At 42.2% G+C, this 21,806-nt stretch overlaps 1 long non-coding RNA gene across 3 annotated transcripts in view; it reads right to left on the bottom strand.

Annotated features, from left to right (window-relative positions):
• LOC128825737 (uncharacterized) overlaps positions 1–21,497 on the bottom strand; it is a 70,051-nt gene extending 48,554 nt beyond the window's left edge. For all 3 annotated transcript variants that reach the window (XR_008442709.1, XR_008442710.1, XR_008442711.1), the window contains exon 1: positions 21,409–21,497. This is a non-coding gene — a long non-coding RNA (uncharacterized LOC128825737). The remainder of the gene's footprint in view (positions 1–21,408) is intronic.
• Positions 21,498–21,806: the final 309 nt, after the last annotated feature.

Below are 21,806 nucleotides of genomic sequence, written 5' to 3'. Positions count from 1 at the left end.
AATCCATTACAACACAATATTTACAGTATACTTAACATGTATTAATTACTGTATAATGAATCTTGTGACTATAATCCCACTGTTCTCACATGGCTGTAAAAGTTTTATCATCTTGCTAGGGGGGAATTAAAATAAACTGTGTGCACATTGAAAGCTTGTTTTTTAATAGGAAATGTGCAAATTATAAGAAAATGTAAAACGGGCTCCCAGTAAATCAAAAGCGGCTAACAAATGCTCTGAGACACGCTATAATGTTTTTATGAGATGTTTTACAACCCGTTCATTACATTGTCTGTCCTTCTGAAAGCTTGTTATTAGACTGACTGTGCAAAGTAATGTGAATGTCTGTGCCACTAGCCATGAAATCATAACAAAGTTGAACCCCCCCCCCTTTATTGGGGGAATTAAGGCTTCCTGAAACATTTATCTGTGGAAAATTTGTCTTAATACTGTACTTCCACTGATTATATATAGAAAAGACTAAAGGTTCAATTGTTGCACTGCAACATAGTCTATGTTTGGGATCAAAGCTGAGGTCAAGCACCCTAGCAGAAGCCCTTGAAAGCAATATGTTTGAGATACTTAGTAGGTAGGTTGATCAATGCCTTCTGCAGCCACTGGGAAGTATAGCCACACACCACCATCCAAGAGTCTGCCATATCTAACCCCACCACCACTTGCTGCAGGATTAGCAATACTGAATGGTGCACAGAATTGCCTCACTCCTCCCTTATCCACTTTGGGGAAGACTTGGCCACCGCTATACCTCAAATGGCACCTCAGGTAGTTGGCAAAGAAGGGGGTCTCCAGTGGGGTCATCAACTGAGATAGGATGGAACTCTGTGCAGATTCATTAGCTGGGAGGTGAGTCAGAGTGTTTCTCCCCTGGGAGTGTGGTAAGAAAATTTGCCATCTGGAAGCCACTTAATATTGCCACTTGGGGAAAGTTGTTTCCCAAAATTTGTCAGCTGGGATGCTGAATAAGCTTGCTGCTCAGGGTGGGTTTGTTATCTGGGAGATGGCTGCAGGCAGGATTGTTTGCCAACGAAAGGTTAAAGGGGTGGTTAGTAGTTGGATGCTGATAGAAGTAGAATTCCTATGACTTTTTCCTCTGTGTGTGAGTGTGTGTGTGATGTGAAAAATAATGGATCCAAATGCCCCTCTGTCAGCCCTTCAGACTTTGCAGGATAAGCGCCCAATGTGCCATAATAATATGGAAAAAGTGTGAGCACATGACAACCGAGTAACATTGGTATTCTGTAATTTCCCTTCCATTGCGACATTACAAACAGTTTCATATTCAAATGGCTGCTTGTCTATGATTGTCCAATTATTCACCGCATTCTTTCTTTGATGGCACAGATGTTCTCAATTTCTTGTGGTAGAGTTCTTTCATCTAAAAAGTCGTTCCGCCTCAGAAATGCAAAATTCTCTACAGTTCACCAAGTTCTCTGATGGGTTTGCATAATTGGCCTTCAATTTGCCTATTGTTTTGTAATAGAAAGCCTACATTTAATTTCATTTTTGTAAACCTGTAGACAAGAGTAGAACATTCTACATTTAAGTCTTTCTCCTAATTATGATCTGAGCAGGTTGTGAATATTTAGGCTTGATTATAAGGCACAGATTGTGCTGAAAGGAACACATGCTTTTCTTTTCCATTGTTTTAAACTTATTATGGAGCTGATCCTGCAAGATGTTGAACAGACTCAGCTCTCATTGAAGTCCCCTTGCAAGAGATGCTCAGATACTTGCAAAATTGGGCTTTGGGTATTTAGGTGTCCTATTCCCATTCAGTTCAATGGGAGGTTATATAGCAGTTTGTGGAACAACTGGGAAATTATTCTAGATTTCCTAACTCCCAGCCCAGTGCCCTAGCCCCAAGATCCTCCTCCCTCCCATTAAAGATATGAAACAAAGGCCAACAATTGATGGATTAAAACAAAATGAAGGTCCTTAGTCACTAATTACTATCAATGTATACAGCACAGGGTAAACATGAGGAACAATTTATAATCCGCACAGTCAATGATGACAGAATTTAATTTAATTCCTTTCACTAGATATCTCACATTTTCCAATGCCAGTCCATATAACCGAGAGTCACTGGAAATAGTAGCTCATAGTCACTTGTACTCATTTCCAGTTACTCGTAGTTATATGGAATGGCATTGGAAAATGTGTGAGATCTGGCAAAAGGAATTAAATTAATTTGTGCTATAGTGGCTTGACCATGAGACTAGGAGTCAGGACACCTGAATTTCAATAAAGGCTTTGCCAGTTATTCTGTACGATGCCTGGTCAGCCACTAGATCTACATTACTCAAATGTGAAATTGCAGAACTACTAACTGTGGTATGTAACCTATCGCTTAAATTAGCCTCTGTACTAGATGACTGGAGGACAGCTAATGTAATGCCGATTGTTTTTTAAAAAAGGCTCCAGAGGCAATTCTGGCAATTACAGGCCGGTAAGCTAATGCCAGTACCACGCCAATCGGTTGAAACTATTAGAATTATCAGACACATAGATAAACATGATATGTTGGGGGAAAGTCAAGAAGGCTTTTGTAAAGGGAAATCATGTCTCACCAATCTATTAGAATTCTCTGGGGGATCAACAGACACGTGGACAAGAGTGATCCAATTGATATAGTGTACATGGACCTTCAGAAAGCCTTTGACAAGACTCAAAGGCTCTTACAGAAAGTAAGCAGGCATGGGATAAGAGGGAAGATCCTCTCATGGATCACTAACTGGACAAACGATAGAAAACAAAGAATGTTAATAAAAGGTCAGTTTTCACAGTGGAGAAAGGTAAATAGCAGGGGTCCCCCCAATAATCTGTACTGGGACTAGTGCAGTTCAACATATTCATAAATGATCTGGGAAAAGATAAGAGATAAGAGCACTTCCCTAACTCACAGGGGTGTTACAAATGTCACTGTATGACAGATTGTGAGGTGCTCAGATACTATAGCAACACAGGTGTGGGCACATAAGTAGACAGAATAATAACAAAGTTGGTAACTTGAACCGGCACGATATATTGCTACCCTCAGGAATGAGGGCCTGCAGCTCCGCCTGCCAAGTTGTCAGGCAGCCAATGAGCACAGCTGGGCCACAGCAGAACCACCCAATTGGCTAAGGCATTCCGGTGGCTTGCTCTGAAGCCCAGCAGCTGCAGAGGATCAGTGGCTGCTCAACACATAATTTTACATATTCTCTGCCTCCCTGTGCTCTCTTCATTGCAACCCCATCACAGAGCTTCTCTCCAGCCTAGACCCTGCCCTGCACCCAGCCTTGTTCCAGTCCTGTCCCAACCCAGCTTCTGCCTTCTCTGACTCCAGATAATCTGGTTCTGACCCTCGGCTCCAATTCCTGGCTCCGACTCTGTCTCAACCCTTGGCTCGGACATTCAGACTCTGACTTTGGTTTTTGGCTCCTATCCCTTGCTCTGACTCTGCCTTGACCTTGGGATCTGGCATTTGGGCTCCGACCACTAGGCCTGACTACTGCTCTGACCACTAGGCCTGACCGCCTATGATCTGGTTGCCTGACAGCTATATTGACAATAGGAACCGAATCATTCCAGTAGTGGGAGTATAATATACAGTATACGTAATTTAATAAGATGTATTGCTATATAGTGGTTAGGTCTCCTAGGGTGACATCACCATCCCTGCTGCCATTAGTAAGTACTCTTTAAGGTAAAGATAAAATGTGGCAAGAGGGAAGAAACTAATGAACTAGTAACAGCCAAAATACCTTGGTTTGCTAGATCAGAATGAAATTGAAGGATCTGTTAGTTCCACCCAATTTTATTGGGATTATAATGGCAAGGGAACTCATCAGTATAATAACTTTATCAAAACAAACCAGCAAACAGCATCCTAAACACCACATAGGAGTGACATATAATACCATCACCTTGGAGGCCTCTGCATTTGTCACAAGCCTCATTCACTGTATCAGATAAATTGATGCCTCAGAAGCAACCTTTGTACTATTCGTCTTAAAAGACAGTCTGAAAATAGAGTTACCAAGTTACATGCATGTTCTCTGAGAAGATAACAAATGCCTTACTGAACAATACATCAAATATATATGTGTGGAGATAGGAAGGCTGAGAATCTACCAAAATCTCTAAATCAAAGCACAAGGAGAATGCACTCTCAGCACTGGGGCTGCGAATTGATGTCACAATGAACCAACAATTGCATTCTTTTAGATTTCAAGTACATTTCCCAGACACAGAGTCATAAAACAGGCAAGCTGTCACGTGTGTCAAAAGGACCTGCTCACCAACAGCAATAGATTCCTTTTATGGTGTTATCAGTAACAGAGTCACTTATTTTTTCTGTATTAGCTTAAAAATGAATGAGGAGAATATAGCTTTGTTTCACTTCTACTTTTAAATAGGCACATCAGTTCCAAAACCTATTTGCCCTATGAAGAAGGAGCTGGGGACTTCCCACCAGGTAGTTTTTGGCTAGTTCTGCAAATGAGCTCAATACAAATCCCAGGTTTTCATTTGAAAAATGTTTTGAGTCAGGGCTTGGGTGTGTCACTGTTTTCACTAGTGAAACGCTGCTCTGAGCTTTGCATATGATAACTAGACAGAGGGGTACCAGACCAGAACATAACCTGCCCCCCCTTTCAAATTTAGACAATGTTGGAATCTGCATCCTGAGCCACATCTGAATTCTGTGACTCAAGCCTTTTTTTCTGTGTAAAATTGCCTCAGGTAAGAGCTGCCCCTATATCTAGGTACTCCATCATTCTAATATTTGAGCACCTCACAAACATTAATGAATCCATCCTCAAACAACTCCCTGAGGGAGGCGTATATTAATAAGCTTATTTCACTGATGGGGAGCTGAGGCACAGACTAAGGTTGACGTTAGCAAAAGTATCTATTGGTTTTGGCTTCTCAGCTGAGATACTTAGGCCTTGATTTTCAAAAGTGCTATGCTTTGCTCTGCTCCCAGTGCCTTCAGTGCTTCTGAAAATCAGGCCCCACACAGATCAAAGTTAGCCCCCCAAAATCTGAAACATCCTTTAAAAAGTTTACACCTAAGTGACTTGTCCAAGGTCACATGACAAGTCTGTGGAAGAGTGAGGAATTGAACCTTTAAGTCTGCATCCTACTTCAGTGCCTTTACCACAAGAGCTTCTGTCTCATCAACAGCATCCTGTAATTGACTAGTACCACCCATCGTGGCTCTCATAGCTTACCACCTCCACCACCCATCAACTGAGATTAAACTGTGAAAAAATATAGGGATTAGGCATGGCCTTGTTAATTAAAGTGAGTCAACATTTTTTTAGTCTATTTCTCAAAAAATGCAGTTTCAGGGCCACCTGCAAATTCAGGTCAAATATGGCAGAGTGTTTTGGCTGAATTTTCTTTTCATTTAGAAAAAGTACAAATGTTTTATTTTGACATTTTTGAAATAAAACATTTCAACTTTTTTGTTTTGAAATGGCATTTTGTTTCATAATGTAATTAGATATATTTTTTAAAAAATCCAAAAAGGTTTTTAAAAAAAAAACCCAGCAACAAACAAAACAAAAAATACGAACAAAAAATTGTTTTGAATCAACTTGAAATGGAATTTTGCAGGGACTTCTTGCCAAAACAACCCCCCTCAAATTCTCCATTTTGGATCAATGAATCAGTTGGATCAAACCAAAACCAACGTTGGGGGGCATTTTTTAGTCACTGAACTGACAAATGAATTAATTGTTCAGCTCTATATTAAAGCTTCAACTTCCTCTCGAAATTGTTAAGCCAACATTAAAGCAGGTTGGAAACTAGTTTACAGTCACTTTTGTGGAATTTTCATATCCACAGGGTTAGAAAAATGACAGCAATTTTCCATAAGATGGCAGTCCCCAGCACAAGTCTCAGAAATGCCAACTGTAATTAATATATCTATCTAATATATATTATTCCTTGGATTCATTGTGACAGTTGCTGCTGGGCTTAACTAAATACAAGCAGTTTTTCTTTAAAAGGCAGCCAAGCTCTATCTCCAGTAGCTGATTTGTGACTACTTTACTTCATGAATCACATTGTTCAATTAAAAACTATCCATTTTTATACAGCTTCTCTCTAGACTTCTCTAATAACCAATATGAGATAAAAATTCTGAAAGCTCAAAAAAATATCCATTCACTATTCTTCTTTTAGCAGACAAAATCCAAAAGCCCTTCTCTGTGACAGTGTCAATAATTGGTTAATCCACTTAAAACAAGCAGTCTTCCACTCTCACTTCATTGGGAAAACAGCAGTTTGTCTTCTCTGGTCTCTAAAGACAACACAAACCTCATGGGTGCAGTGACACAGCTGACTGATGAATCTGTAGGTACAATGCAAACAGGACTTAGTGACTGCCATGTGCAATACTTTAGGACTGAAATTCTGTCAATTACCCACATGTAAAATGAGCCTTAATAGCAGTCAGGTAACTGGCAGCAAATAAGAAAAATAACATTGTATTGAATAGTCTGGACAGTTTACTTTAGGAGGCGGGGGGCAGGGAGGGGAATTACTGCAGTAAATCCAGTGGGCATCTTTGCAACATATTGGTCAATTCTCCAGCTCCTTTAAGATTCAGGATGTTTAACTGATGGATATGTATAGTGTCAGCTGTATTGGTTTGGATCAAAGTTCACATCCAGAAAAGGTTCAAGGTAAAATTGTAGTTAATAAATCCAAGACATAATTTTAAATTGAAGGTGGACATACTTGGCCACCTCTCACCCACCCTTCATCAATTAGGATTTTCAAAAGCAGAGTAGTTGCTTATTTGGAAAGTAGGAGGTTCTCAAAGGCATAATTGGCAAAATCCACCCCTTCACAGACAACGAGCATAAGGCATATGCGTCACATTGAAGTCCTATTTGAATCCGATTTGGATGGCTTGAGTGGGAATAAAATGGTGCATAAGCATTTGCTGCACAGAGGTGAATTTCATCCCAGGAGAGCAGATGTCATTTCTAATCTGTTTCCCACCCCTCCTCCCCACATATCCCTTTAATGATTTTTTTTATATATTTATTTTAAAATACAAGTTTAATGAAGAGGTTTCCATATGATGTGCATGAGCAATGAAGTCTGTTGGAATGGAAACGTCAGGAATTGAACTTGTGCTTGTTTAATACTCATAATAAATGGGACCAAGCTGCAAAATTCTGATTGGGATCTGTCAGAGGGAGTAGGTCAGCCATGGGATTTGGATGTGCACCCACTTGTGGATTCTCAGTCTCTGTGACATTTGAGGTTTGGATCTGAGATAGGGGTCCAGGCCTATTTCTAATAATCAAAATAACAAGATGTTAAAATATTTCATCTTAAAGGACACAAAGTGCTTTACAAACTGATAGACATCTTCCGTATAGGGATTTGCTCATCCATCTTTAGGTGAAACTTAGCAACAGTTTAAGGCAGTGTTGTTGAGCCGTGTTGGTCCCAAGATATTAGAGAGACAAGGTGAGTGAGGTAATATTTTTTATTGGATGACAAGCTTTTGAACTTACACAGACTTGACGAAGAGCTCTGTGTAAGCTCAAAAGCTTGTCCCTCTCTCTCCAACAGAAGTTGGTCCAATTAAAGATATCACCTCACCCACCTGGTCTCTCCAACAGTTTAGCAGCACACAACAACCCTACCTAGGGTGACCAGACAGCAAATGTGAAAAATCGGGATGGGGGTGGGGTGTAATAGGAGCCTAAATAAGAAAAAGACCCCAAAATCGGGACTGTCCCTATAAAATTGGAACATCTGGTCACCCTAACCCTACAGAACAATTCAGGGACACTGTAGCTGGTAAGGGTAGCTCCAAAAGGGAGTGGGACCTACCACCAGAGTGTCAGTGGGGTTAAGCCACCTAGGAAAAGTACTGTACTGGTTCTCGCCTCTCCCGGTGTCCATGGAAGTCTGGCTATAAATTAAACCTGCCCGCCTTTGGCAAAACCTCTGTCGGAGGGTGGTCATGGTACTACCACCAGTTTCCCCAGGGATGAATGCCCCTTAAGTGCACCCCATGCAGAAATAGATGGGGTACAAATTGTAGCCCTGTCCCCATCCAGAGTAGGCAGTGGGGGGTAGAATGAAGACCAGATTGTGTTGTTAAATTGTGATCACTATTTTGGAATATGTTTTGCCTCATACACCTGTTGCAGCCTTTGGTTCTTAAAACCCCACTATCCACAGTGATGCTAATGGACATTCTATATTATATTTCATTTTAGAACCCGATTTTCCATCATCAAGGCATACTAGGATGGTATGCTTGGCATGCTTGCTTACTGGGCAAGAAAACCCTAATTCTTCTATCTTGCCTCTTACTTGAGCTGTCTGAAATAAATGCCAAACTTGGTGAGTTTTGGCCTGTCTGGTTAGGATTTTGTTACAAAGACGGGTTGTGGCTTGGAGTGGGACCCAGACCATGTGGCTTCCAGCTCAAATGAGGAAACTGAACAACTGGGTTTCCCTTTGGAGTTCTGAAGCCAAACCTCTATGTGAAAATCAGGGCATGTGTACCCAGGTGAATGGATAAAGCAGCACGGGCTGGCACTGTTGAGTTACACACAACTCAAGTAGTTCTCTAACTTCCCGCAGAGTGTAATGACCCCTTACATGCACAGCCCTATTTCAGATGGTGCACTACAAGGAAAATACATACTTACAATTCCCCAAACTGGGGCCTGATCTTGCAATGTGTACTTGTGCAAATCATCCTTTACTCACACTGGTTGACTTCACTGGGATTACTCACATGAATGAGCTTTGCAGTCTGTGGTTTCCCCAGACTGTTGTTTCATGTAAAAAGAAGAGGACAGATGATCTTGTGTTTAAGACCCCAGATTGGGACTCAGTAGATCTGCATTCTTTTCCTGGTTCTGCAACAGATTCCCTGTGTGACCTTGGGCAAGTCACTCAGGCCCAGACCCTCAACGGTGCTAACTCGCATTAGTTTCCCATTTTTGCATTGATTTCAATGGTAGTCAATTGGAGTCAGACGCCTAAAGACCTTTCAGGATCTGGGCCTTAAACGCTCTGTGATTCCACTTCCCATTTGTAAATGAGGATAATAATACTTTGTTTTCTCCATGCTTTGTCTTTTTCTATTTAGTATATGAACTCCAGCACCAGGGTTTTTGTCTCTTACTATGTGTATGTGCAAAAAGAACAGGAGTACTTGTGGCACCTCCGATGAAGTGGGCTGTAGCCCACGAAAGCTTATGTTCAAATAAATTTGTTAGTCTCTAAGATGCCACAAGTACTCCTGTTCTTTTTGCGGATACAGACTAACATGGCTGCTACTCTGAAACCTGTCATTATGTGTATGTGCAGCACCTAGGGTCCTGATCTGAGGTGAGATATCCAGGAACTATTGCAATCCAAATAATAATAATAATTGTAGGAAAACGTCACACAGAGGCTGTGTGCTTGCTTTTATGGCTCTCCGGGGTTGCTCATCACTTTCCACCAGTTCAATCAAATATTTTCTTTTAGTAGCTTTATCCTTCCAAACCTCTCCTGCCAGCCTCGCTATGAGCATGCGTTATGTGTCTTTATATATCCACATCATGTACCAGGCATGAACAATAGGCAGCCCAAATTGGATTAGCCAATCAGCACTGATTTCACATGATCGAACGATGCCACACTTCCAATCCAAAAGTAAATGAGGGAGTCTATTTTTCTTTAGAAGTGTATTGTGAGCTTTATTGTTTAATATTAAAGGAGCATTGTGAAAAGTGTCCTATAAATGGCTAATAAAAACAGAGTTTACAGCTTATAAAGTGCATCAGTACTTTACACTGGTTTGCCTAAGGAGATTTATATTTGTGATTGCTGTCGGGGGTTTAAGACTGCCAATGGTTTTATCTTTTTGACCCATTAAAAATAATGGTGTTGACAAACATCCTTTCTGATTGACTCTGTCTGATCTGTTCAAGGTGTTGCTAGCACAAAGGAAGAGGAGCTGCTCATTCCAGCTGCTCATTAGCATCGTGGAAAGGCCCTGAAGGAGTTCAGTGACAGGTAAGTACTCCAGGGGCTTCTCCTGCTTATTGCAGCATTAAGGAGTGCACTGTGCAGGATTACGATTCTAATGCTGCCATAGAGCACAGCTAGATTGACGCTAACTTCCTGATCAACTTAACACCTGTAAAACCCTTAGTGTAAAATTATCTGTTAGTCCTACTCCTGAGGGCGTGAACAGCGTTGTGAATACAACAGAAATGCCAACATGTCAAAGATTTAAACCACCTTTCTGATGCCTCCACCACACTTGAAGGCTCTCATTAATGACTTCCGGGATATTATGCAGGTTCTTTCCCTCTGCCTCACTCAGTGTCTTCCCTCTTAGTGCATTAATGAAATATGACTGTAGCTGCTATTCTCTTCTTACCTTATTTCACCTTTTAATAACATTCTCAGTATTGTATCCAGGTTTATACACTTCATTTTCTCCTCCCATACCACTGCTTTAATCCATCAGTTGGTGGTCATTGATCTGTATCTTAATCAAAAGGGAGGACAATCTTGGAGTTTAAGGCACTGGACTGGGAGTCAGGAGATCTGGATTCAGTTTCTGGCTCTGTCACAGACTCCCTGTGTAACCTGGGACAAGTCACTTAGTATCTATCTGCCTCAGTTCCACACCTGTAATATGGGGATAATACTTGTCTAGGGGTGTTGATAGATGTTGGCCAACTGCTCCAATAACACAGTGATGAGTGCTATAGATTAGAAAATAAAACAGGCAGCATTCTGGACACCAACCTTCCAAGTCTAGTTATAGTTACAGAAGGTAGCAGTATTTGGTAAGGTGACTGGTTAAATTCCCATTGGCTATAATCACCACGCAATTTTACCCCCTTTTTAGCAATCTCTTTATGATAGCCTAGGAGATATTTGTTGTGTCCAATTCTGATTTTACATAGGTGTAACTCTAATGGCCTCAGCAGAGTTATTCCTGATTTACGCTGGTGTAACTGTGAGTCGAATGAGGCCTAGCATCATCACTGCTAGAGAATCAGGGAGAATCCATCTAAACATCAGTGATTTCCACTGACAAATGAGGCCTTTGAAATACCTCTGTTGCCTTCATTCTAATCTCAGCCATACGCAGAGAGTTGGGCCAAAGAGGTGGCCTGGAATTAGCTTTCGGACCTAGCAATTCAGACTTTCCGGGTAAATCTGTGTTCAGTTTGGGGTTCAAGGTTGACGGAACAGAAATCTTACAAGCAGTTCTCATGAGAAGAAGCCCTCTACTAGAGGTGTCATCATGGCTTCTCCCTAGGATCCTCTCCACCTTAGAGTAGCAAATTAGCTTTTCCACATGGCTGAGGCCAACGTTTTGTGAAGTTCATGGCCTCTTCTAGCAGCATCAGCAAGACCCAACATTTCTGGAGTCCTTTCTGTTAGGACCTGCTATCCCTTCATGCAAAGCTAGTTCTGTACACTCAAGAGAACACTGCCTGCCACACAATACGCAAGATTTGAGCTGGCCTGAGCTAATTTGTTTCAGAGAAAGATTGCAGGGGGTGCTGGCCACTGAATGAGCTCTCTTAAAAGTGGAAGAAAGCAAAGGCTGGTGGGTCTGGCTGGAGGACAGTCATAGGGGGAGGAGCAGGAGTAAAAACATGACTATCCTCCATTAGGGGTTTGGTCCTTAGAATTAGTATTTTCTAATGCTGATCTAAAATTTTCCATCTTTGGCTTTTTGACAAAAAAAATTTAATTCTTAGTGGGAAAAAATGTCCCTTTCCTTCTAAACTGTTTGGTTTTTTTTCATCTCCTTCCCCCAACCCCTGAAAAAAACCTGAAAGCAAAACAAAAAAAAATTGGCAACAGAAAACAATTTTTAAAATTTTCCTTGTTTGAGAAAATACTGCAAAATTTCATAGAAAAAAATCAAGAAAATGAAGAAAAAATTGGGGGGTTTCATCAAAAAATGCTCAGAGGGAAAAATAACGTCCTGACTAACTCTGATCAGATTTCTACACTTCTATTAATCTAGCAGGAAAGGGCATAATGAAATTCAATGGCTAGAAGAAGAAGCTAGACAAATTCAGATTAGAAATAAGGCACAACATTTTAACATTGAGGGTAATTAACCATTGAATAATTTATCCAGGGACATGGTGGATTCTTCATCACTTGAAGACTTTAAATTGACACTGAATGTCTTTTTAAATGAGTTGCACTAGCTCAAACAGAAGTTATGTGCTTGATGCAGAAATTACTGGATGAGGTTTTTTTGGCCTGTGTTGTGCTGGAGGTCAGACTAGAGGATTATATGGGCCCTCCTGGCCTTTGTGAAGTTTAGCTTGATGTCTGAGTGAAAGTGTGGTTGAGGGTGGACATTCAAGCCCAGATTCTCAAAGGTACTTTGGCACCTAATTCCCATTGAAATCAATAGGAGTTAAGAACTCAGCTTTATTACTTATATTTTAACCAAAGTCCCTGGATGTTGACTTTTGGGATGTTCATTTTAACTGAAGCAATAGATCTGGTATTGCCCTTGCAGATACATGCATAGTTGGAGACACTTCAAGATAAATACTGATGCATGCTCACGTATCCCAGATTGCTATCAGGCCCATTATAGTTAACAGAATTTAAAATGGACACTGTATAGTATACTTGAAGCTAACAGCTAATTTTTAATTAAAAACTTCACCTTGAGGATTTTCACTCACACACACTCAGTCCAAGCACATGTACTACTAGTTCATAAGTGCTAACCCAATTCTCTGCCTTTGCCCTCACAACAGTTTATTACATCGTCCAGGACTTTTGAGCCCATTTTAGTAAGATTTATAGGTTGCCTGGGGATAATCATTTCAAGAGAAAAGATCAATGATATGCAAGTCAGTAGACAGAGCAGCGAGTTCAAATAGCTGCCTTGTTAGAAGGTATCAAACATCTTTCCTCCATAAACTATTTAAAACTAGAAATTATCATTAACCTTAACCGCCACCATTTACTGGCAGAATGGTCGATACTGTTTAACATGCACCATGGCAACTCTCGCTTAGATAGGGTATTTAAGGATGCATATTTGTTCATGCTCTGAATACAGGTTCTCACCAGGAAGACTTTGGGCCTGACACCATCTGCAGGACTCATCTCAGGCACTTCAAAATCCATCCCACTGACCATCCTCAGCATCAGTCAGTGCTATCCATTTTTCCAGGTCTCACTGATGCTTCTCATAAGAGCAACCACCACCACTAAGAAGTTTAAATGATAAAGCATGGAGGGGCAGGGGTGAAAAAGAGAAATGTGTGCTGGCATGGTCATAGCAAGGTGGGGGGTGTCAGAGCCTGGTCTGACTCATCGCACTGCGGGTACAAACTGACTACCAATAAACAACAAATACTTTCTGGGCAGAGGCTGTGCTGTGGGGTTGAGGGCACACTGACATTGGCCTCAATGGCACTATGTATATGCTCCAAGTTAAGCGTGTGCTTAAATGCTATGCAGGGCCAGAGTTCTCAGTGTAACCCACGGGTGAGTGCGTGTTGCAGGTCCCCCTCTGTTCCTGATTTGCAGAGGACATGAGTCTGTTACAGCCCAGGTTAGGGATGCTTGGCCTTTTCGCTCAAGCTGTTGCAGCTCATGCTTTTAACTGTGGAGGCCTCAGTTCAATCCCCAGTGCAAGGGCAGCATGGCTTTTCAGCATCAAGCCCACAGTGTTGGGGACCAAGCCTGCAGGTAGGATGGATTCTTCTCTGTGTCAATTCATCCTGGGTTGAGGTTCATAGAAAAATTATGAGTGGAGGGCAAGCCTTATGAGTCCAAGCTTTCAGCAGGAGGATCTACATGAAACCTCATCTCTCATCAGTGACTTAAGTGGCTTTTGAATGAGGCCCTTGGAAAGCAAAATAAAACCGTGTAGCATGTCTTTCCTCACCTCCAACCAGTACAACTGCCTTTTCTTAAAATCACAGATAATCTGTTTGTAAACTATGTTGCACCCCCATCCCTACACACCAGCATAAATACAGAGCAGATTTGTTTTTCTGGTGTCATTAATTAATTATTATTGTAGCAACCTGCATGGAACTTAGAGTGGGGAGAAGACAGAGTATGGAGGAGGCACCAGCATGTCAGTGTGTGTGCACATGGTTAGAATACTCTCTGCAGTTGCAGCATCTCAGTAAATTGTTGTCTTAATAAAGAGCCAGTTCAGTTTCAGAAACATGGATTCCTCTCATGTTATTACCCAGCAGCATGTGGTACATGAAACAATTTACTATTTTTAAAATGTTGTGTGAAATAATCACAACCCAGTTTCTACCTAATGGATTTGGAGTTCAGCTTCTGATTGAAACTCCCATAATTTCTTTCAATCCACTTTGAGGAATTGATGCCATCAGTACCTTTTATATCTTGAAACATTTGCAACTCTGCAATATGTCCCTCTGCTGTTTTCCCTTTAAATATTTGTAGCATTTACTGTTACATTTCGAACATGATCTGTTGACTATTTCACTACCCCCTTCTTCCTTCCCAGCCTTTCACTGTCGCTGAATCAATTACATTTTTCTTGAGCTGTCTACATTTGGTGTTTTACTGCCGACGGCATGTGGCCCCTTCATTTTAATTATTTCTGCTGTGCCTAGCAATCTATACACTGTTAATGTTTCAGAGACTGCTCACAATTAAAATAAAAAAATAAATACGTAATACATTATGGGCTACAACCCAGTCAATCTCTGTTTATTGTAATTCATGGCAGCTTTTTACTTTCAGCTGTACAAGTGGCCACCTTCAGCAAGGGAATAACAGTGCAAAGAGATTTTCTGTTTGTAGAATTTTGACAAACATCATTTTCTGCTTGCTCTTCTTTTTTTTTTTTTTTGCTTTTGAAAGAATATGTCAAAACACTTTGCTTCATTTCCTGGTTTTCAGAGGATTTAGTTTACCCACTGTCCCCAAAGACCATGAGGCACCACTGGCCAACTTTAATGAAGTTTGGGGGCACTGAATTTTATATAGAGCCTGGAAGACTCGCTGTGTCTGTTTGTTTCAATCATTTTTAAGAAAAGAAATTGGAAAGTGGAAATCAAATAGCTGCTGCAGAGGATAATAGGCAATGTAGGGACATTCCATATTTCTTAAAATTCCAGATAGTGGAATTTCATCATTAGGAACACTGGCTGAACTCACTTTTGAAAATAAGTAGTTTTCATGGAAGGTGCCGGGTTAACAACTCTGGAGGCTGAAACCCCTGTTTATTCACTGAATAGAAAACAGCAGGACAAATTACAATGCCCTGCGGATATGACTCAACCCTGTACTGTAGAAACCACAGCTAGGGGTGTGAAGAAAATGCATTCTCCATGCTCATTCTCTGCTCGGTCTTTTCAAAGGGTGAAAATCGTGACAGCGATTTCAGTGACATATCTAGAACCTCTCCACTAACTTATGGAACAAAGATCACAAAACTCACTCACTGATATTCTCTTTCAAAGTAGAAAAATATCTAACACCATACAAATCTCTCCTTCCTGCCATCTAAGCACTATCACAGACATTACTGTAGCATGTGAAATAAACAGGACTGACTGCCTTTTAATTGTTCAACAAAGAACACCCAATATCTTATATATTTTAGTCTGGTTTATCATGTCTTGGCAACAATGAGTTCAGAGAACCTGGAATTATACTAATGCAGATGGGCCTGAAGCACCAAATTCGGATCTGGCTCTAAAATGTCTCCCAAGTCCATTGGCCATTGGATAGAGGGTTTCAGGTCATGGTCACTTCTCCTCCTGAACACCTTATTATTGGAGCCTAAGCTAAAAGTCTCTCGTGTTTCTTCACAGCAAGCTATGGGGAATGCTCAGACCTGTGCTAGCCAAGGGCTGTTCATACATCTCCTATCCCCAAGTCACATTTCTTCTGTGCTTCCTTGTTTTACCATTTGGAGTGGAGAGGCACATGAGACTGCACTCCTCAGTGCTCCAGTAGCTAGGTTTTGACCACAGCAAATTCAGGGCAAAGATTGGTGCCATTGTTCATTTACTGAAGTGGCAAACCGCATCAACCCAGTTGACACTTGCATCCATGTGTGCTTTCCTCTGTAGCAATTCACAAGGCAATTGCTTAATCTTTTCTGACATGCTTTTGGTGTTTAAATAAAAAGTACCTGCTTATTCCTCTCCCCAAATCCTGTGAGCCAGAGACCTGGAGAATTAAACTGTTGATGAACTCTTCAGCTTTCAGCGATTGCAGCGGAATGTAACAGAGAATAGTTTTAACCAGGCTAAATGAACTCTACGTTTGCTGAGTGAGACTGATGTCTTTTTTTAAAAAGAGATACTGATAGCAATTGCTTGCTCTCCTCCAAGCCAAGCGAAAATGAACGGTTCATGATGGAGGGAAAAGGTAAATGCTCGCTTTGCTGTAGTTAAATCTGCATTCTGCAGGCTGAGCTCTGAGAGTGTGATCCTGTGTCCATTGAATTCAATAGGAAAGCTACTATTGGCATCAGCGGCAGAAGAGTGGGCAAGGCCTGGCCTTAGGGCCCAACCTGAACTTCCTCATCCCTCCGCTGAAGTCAATGGGAATCAAGGCATCTTAGTGCCCCGCAGAATTAGGACCATTTTGTGGGAGATCAGCTCCAGAACAAAAAGGGAGTAAAAAAATCTGACCTTCCCAAACACTCCTTGAATTTAGATATATTTGTGGAGTTAAATGGGCACTGCGGACTCATACACCTTAAATCGCCCTGTCCTCCACAGCCCACAGAAAACAATGGGTTTTGTCTGGCGTCCTGCAAGTTCACCAACTCGGACTGTGTCAGAGCAAGGTGGGGAACATGGGGAGAACTCCCTGCCACCTGCCCCCTTTCCTGAGATGCATCAGCAAAATTGCCTCTACTGATCCCTATTGATAGAAGATTAAGATTTTGGGGGGGCAGGAATGGATTTCGGAAGCCCCTGAGCTGGTGCTTGTATGGGATCCACGCCGTTCTCCCTTACTGCACGGTAGACTTCACACAAAAGAAGAAGAGCAGGAATGGTGCCAACAATCTGATGACTTTAATGTTAAAATGTGTTGAACATTCACAGGCCAGAGAGCTGTGCTAAATGAACCAAATGTGCCTCCCCAAGGCCATATGTTGTACCACGTTCCAGCTGCATTCCTCTTGAAAAGTAAATGTGGCTATTTTTTTTTTTTAATGCTTGTTGAACTGCTGATACCAGATGCCAGAGCTAGGCACAGGAATTTGTGTAGAGGGTACCCAGAGGCTAACATTTTAGGAGATTAATCAAGAGTGTGGCAAACTTCTACCAAAGCAGCATTTACTAAATGTGGAAAGCAAAAATCGTCCATTGCACACAATATCTGGCATGGCTGGGATTTGCCAGAGCATTTAATTCTCATCCCCATGCCAGGCCCTTTATGCCAGGTAAAAGGGCCAGAGTGGTATAAAGGGGCTCTTAAAGCTCTGCTTCCATCCAGGGGAGAATTCCTCTGGTGCAGGAATTATAGAATATCAGGGTTGGAAGGGACCTCAGGAGGTCATCTAGTCCAACCCCCTGCTCAAAGCAGGACCTAATGCCAACTAAATCATCCCAGCCAAGGCTTTGTCAAGCCTGACCTTAAAAACCTCTAAGGAAGGAGATTCCACCACCTCCCTAGATAACCCATTCCAGTGCTTCACCACCCTACTAGTGAAAACGTTTTTCCTAATATCCAACCTAAACCTCCCCCACTGCAACTTGAGACCATTACTCCTTGTTCTGTCATCTGGTACCACTGAGAACAGTCTAGATCCATCCTCTTTGGAATCCCCTTTCAGGTAGTTGAAAGCAGCTATCAAATCCCCCCTCATTCTTCTCTTCTGCAGACTAAACAATCCCAGTTCCCTCAGCCTCTCCTCATAACTCATGTGTTCCAGCCCCCTAATCATTTTTGTTGCCCTCCGCCGGACTCCTTCCAATTTTTCCACATCCTTTTGTAGTGTGGGGCCCAAAACTGGACACAGTACTCCAGGTGAGGCCTCACCAATGTCGAATAGAGGGGAACGATCACATCCCTCGATCTGCTGGCAATGCCCCTACTTATACAGCCCAAAATGCCGTTAGCCTTCTTGGCAACAAGAGCACACTGTTGACTCCTATCCAGCTTCTCGTCCACTGTAACCCCTAGGTCCTTTTCTGCAGAACTGCTGCCTAGCCACTCGGTCCCTAGTCTGTAACAGTGAATGGGATTCTTCCGTCCTAAGTGCAGGACTCTGCACTTGTCCTTGTTGAACCTCATCAGGTTTCTTTTGACCCAATCCTCTAATTTGTCTAGGTCCCTCTGTATCCTATCCCTACCTCCAGCGTATCTACCACTCCTCCCAGTTTAGTGTCATCTGCAAACTTGCTGAGAGTGCAGTCCACGCCATCCTCCAGATCATTAATGAAGATATTGAACAAAACCGGCCCCAGGACCGACCCCTGGGGCACTCCGCTTGAAACCAGCTGCGAACTAGACATGGAGCCACTGATCACTACCCGTTGAGCCCGACAATCTAGCCAGCTTTCTATCCACCTTATAGTCCATTCATCCAGCCCATACTACTTTAACTTGCTGGCAAGAGTACTGTGGGAGACCGTATCAAAAGCTTTGCTAAAATCAAGGAATAACACATCCACTGCTTTCCCCTCATCCACAGACCCAGTTATCTCCTCATAGAAGGTAATTAGGTTAGTCAGGCATGACTTGCCCTTGGTGAATCCATCCTGACTGTTCCTGATCACTTTCCTCTCCTCTAAGTGCTTCAGAATTGATTCCTTGAGGACCTGCTCCGTGATTTTTCCAGGGACTGAGGTAAGGCTGACTGGCCTGTAGTTCCCCGGATCCTCCTCCTTCCCTTTTTTAAAGATGGGCACTACATTAGCCTTTTTCCAGTCATCCGGGACCTCTCCCGATCGCCATGAGTTTTCAAAGATAATGGCCAATGGCTCTGCAATCACATCCGCCAACTCCTTTAGCACCCTCGGATGCAGCGCATCCGGCCCCATGAACTTATGCTCATCCAGTTTTTCTAAATAGTCCCGAACCACTTCTTTCTCCACAGAGGGCTGGTCACCTTCTCCCCATACTGTGCTGCCCAGTGCAGCAGTCTGGGAGCTGACCTTGTTCGTGAAGATAGAGGCAAAAAAAATCATTGAGTACATTAGCTTTTTCCACATCCTCTGTCACTAGGTTGCCTCCCACACTTTCCTTGACTTTCTTCTTTTTGCAAACATACCTGAAGAAACCCTTCTTGTTACTCTTAACATCTCTTGCTAGCTGCAACTCCAAGTGTGATTTGGCCTTCCTGATTTCACTCCTGCATGCCTGAGCAATATGTTTATACTCCTCCCTGGTCATTTGTCCAATCTTCCACTTCTTGTAAGCTTCTTTTTTGCTTTTAAGATCAGCAAGGATTTCACTGTTTAGCCAAGCTGGTCGTCTGCCATATTTACTATTCTTTCTACACATCGGGATGGTTTTTTCCTGCAACCTCAATAAGGATTCTTTAAAATACAGCCAGCTCTTCTGGACTCCTTTCCCCCTCATGTTATTCTCCCAGGGGATCCTGCCCATGAGGAACTGAGGAAGATGGCCATAGGCTGTCCTCTGAGGACCCCTGGCAGGCCTTGGTTTAGGGGTTGTGCTGGTCATAAGAGGGCAGGAAGGGTATGCCAGGGGTTGGGCTCCAGGGCAGCATATAGGGCAGCTCGGGGAGGCTGCTGTACCTTAGACAGGTGCCCAGGGCTGGCTACATCAAAATGGGGATGGCCCAGAGGGGGGTTAATGCCACCTCAGTCCTGCCTCTCCCTGGGCTGCATGTTCTGTGCTGCAGCTGTAAGAGGCTGAGCGCAGAATCTCACCCTCCGTTTTGGTCTAACTGCCCCTAGGGAAGTCAATGGCAAAACTCTCATTGACTCTCATTGGCGTTAGGCCAATGCTAAGCACCTTTGAAAACCCCAACCCTTGCCTCTTACCGCACTTCTCTAAAGGTTCTTCCAGAACACTTTTCCTAAAACTCTTCTCTTTGCTCCATGGCTTTTCTTTGTGTCCCCACCAGGCAGTTGCTACTGGGCAGATTTCTGAAAGAGCTCAGCACTCCACCTATTGAGCTTTTGGTAAAATCTGGCTTTAAATGGCACACGGGGAGCTGCTGGGGTTGTGCACTTTTGATAACCTGCCCCTTATTTAGCTACTTAAATGAGAGCTGAGCTCTTTAGCCTCACGTCTATCCAGTCAGCTCCAACCTATGTCCTGATGCCTAATGCAGGCTCGGGGAGAAGAAGAGGCATGATCCTGCACCTTAACCCCTAAACCAAAAAAGGCAACATTTATAGTTTGTTTCTGCCTTAAAATTCTCAGTAGTTTTCCTGTTCCTGGCAAGAGGCCAAATTTTCTAATGTTTAGAAGAAGGGATTGATAGCCAGGAGACATGGGGACGGATCTTGCAAACTCACATCTCTGCTCAGTTTTATGCACATGAGTACTCCCACTAAAGTCAGAGGTATCTCAAATCAGTTAGACAACTAATGTGCCTACACTTAAGAATGTGCCTAAGTTTTGCAAGATCAAGGCCCTGAATTCTGTTCCTGTCTTCCCCAAAAACTTATTCTGTGAGCTCAGGCAAAGCACTTCTCTGCACCTCAGTTTCTCCATCTTTAACACAGGAATAAGAATACTTTCTCAGCTTTGTAAAGCACTCTGAGAACATAGGATTATCTAGCCCAGCAAGTGTGTGGATGTAAATATACAATTTGCCAAATTCATAATTTCATATTGAAATGAAAATTTTCCAACTTTGTATAGTTCCTGAAACTCAAATGTTTATTTACATTTTTCCTAATACAATGATAATGTCTTAAAGCTACTGACTACAACACAAGGAAAAGTTGTATTCTGCCTTTCCAGACCAGTTAAGCCTTGTCTAAACAGAGAAGTTTCTTCAGTATAACTTAAGGTGTGAATTTAAAACAATTTAGATATACTAGTTATAACACACTGTGTGGACACTCTTACTCAGGTATAAGCGGCCTTTTTGGGGCTTAGCTTATGTTGCTTAGGAAGGATTTAAGCTATACCAAAAGACTAACTCTTATAGTGGAATAAGAGTGTCCCATGGGGATTATAGCAGTATAATTATATCAGTATAACTGGTAACACTTTCCTGTGTAGAAAAGCCCTTAGAGAAAATGTTACTGACAAGAGAAGTCCATCTTTTTTCATGCAGCTGCAAAGTCATAAACAAGTTAGAGGCACAATGTACCAACATATCAATGCAAAGGACAATTTACAATTCCATGCATGCTGAAAAGTACAAGGACTTTGCAAGTTAAAATAACCCCCCCAAAAGCTGGATATGTTTCTTACCTGGTCAAACAGCACCTGAATTTCTGTTTGTCAAACAACTAAATCCTTGAGCAGGAGCTGCCATAGAATTAAAACAAACCAGCAGGATCATAGATGTTGAATGCTTTGGCTGGCTGTTTAAATTTTCTTCTTTCAGACCGAGCGTAAGATTCACTGACTCACTGGCTATGACCCAGAAAACCACCCCTCACAGTGATTAATGTTTTCACGGCCCAATCAATGCAGATGCATCGAAAGGTCCAGAAAGCAGGATGTTGCAATGACAATATTCATTTGTAAAAATGAGCCCTGGCAGACAGGTAACAAGCCTTTCTCTGAGACTGTTCCGTAAAGCTGGGGAGAAACAACCAGGAAAGCCAGCACACCCAACTATTACTGAGTTCTGTGGACCCAGATAA

Source organism: Malaclemys terrapin, chromosome 18, assembly GCF_027887155.1.
Source record: "Malaclemys terrapin pileata isolate rMalTer1 chromosome 18, rMalTer1.hap1, whole genome shotgun sequence".
In the NCBI taxonomy this organism is placed as follows: Eukaryota; Metazoa; Chordata; order Testudines; family Emydidae; genus Malaclemys; species Malaclemys terrapin.
Note: the sequence above shows the minus strand (reverse complement) of the source record. Positions and strands in the feature narration are given on the sequence as shown.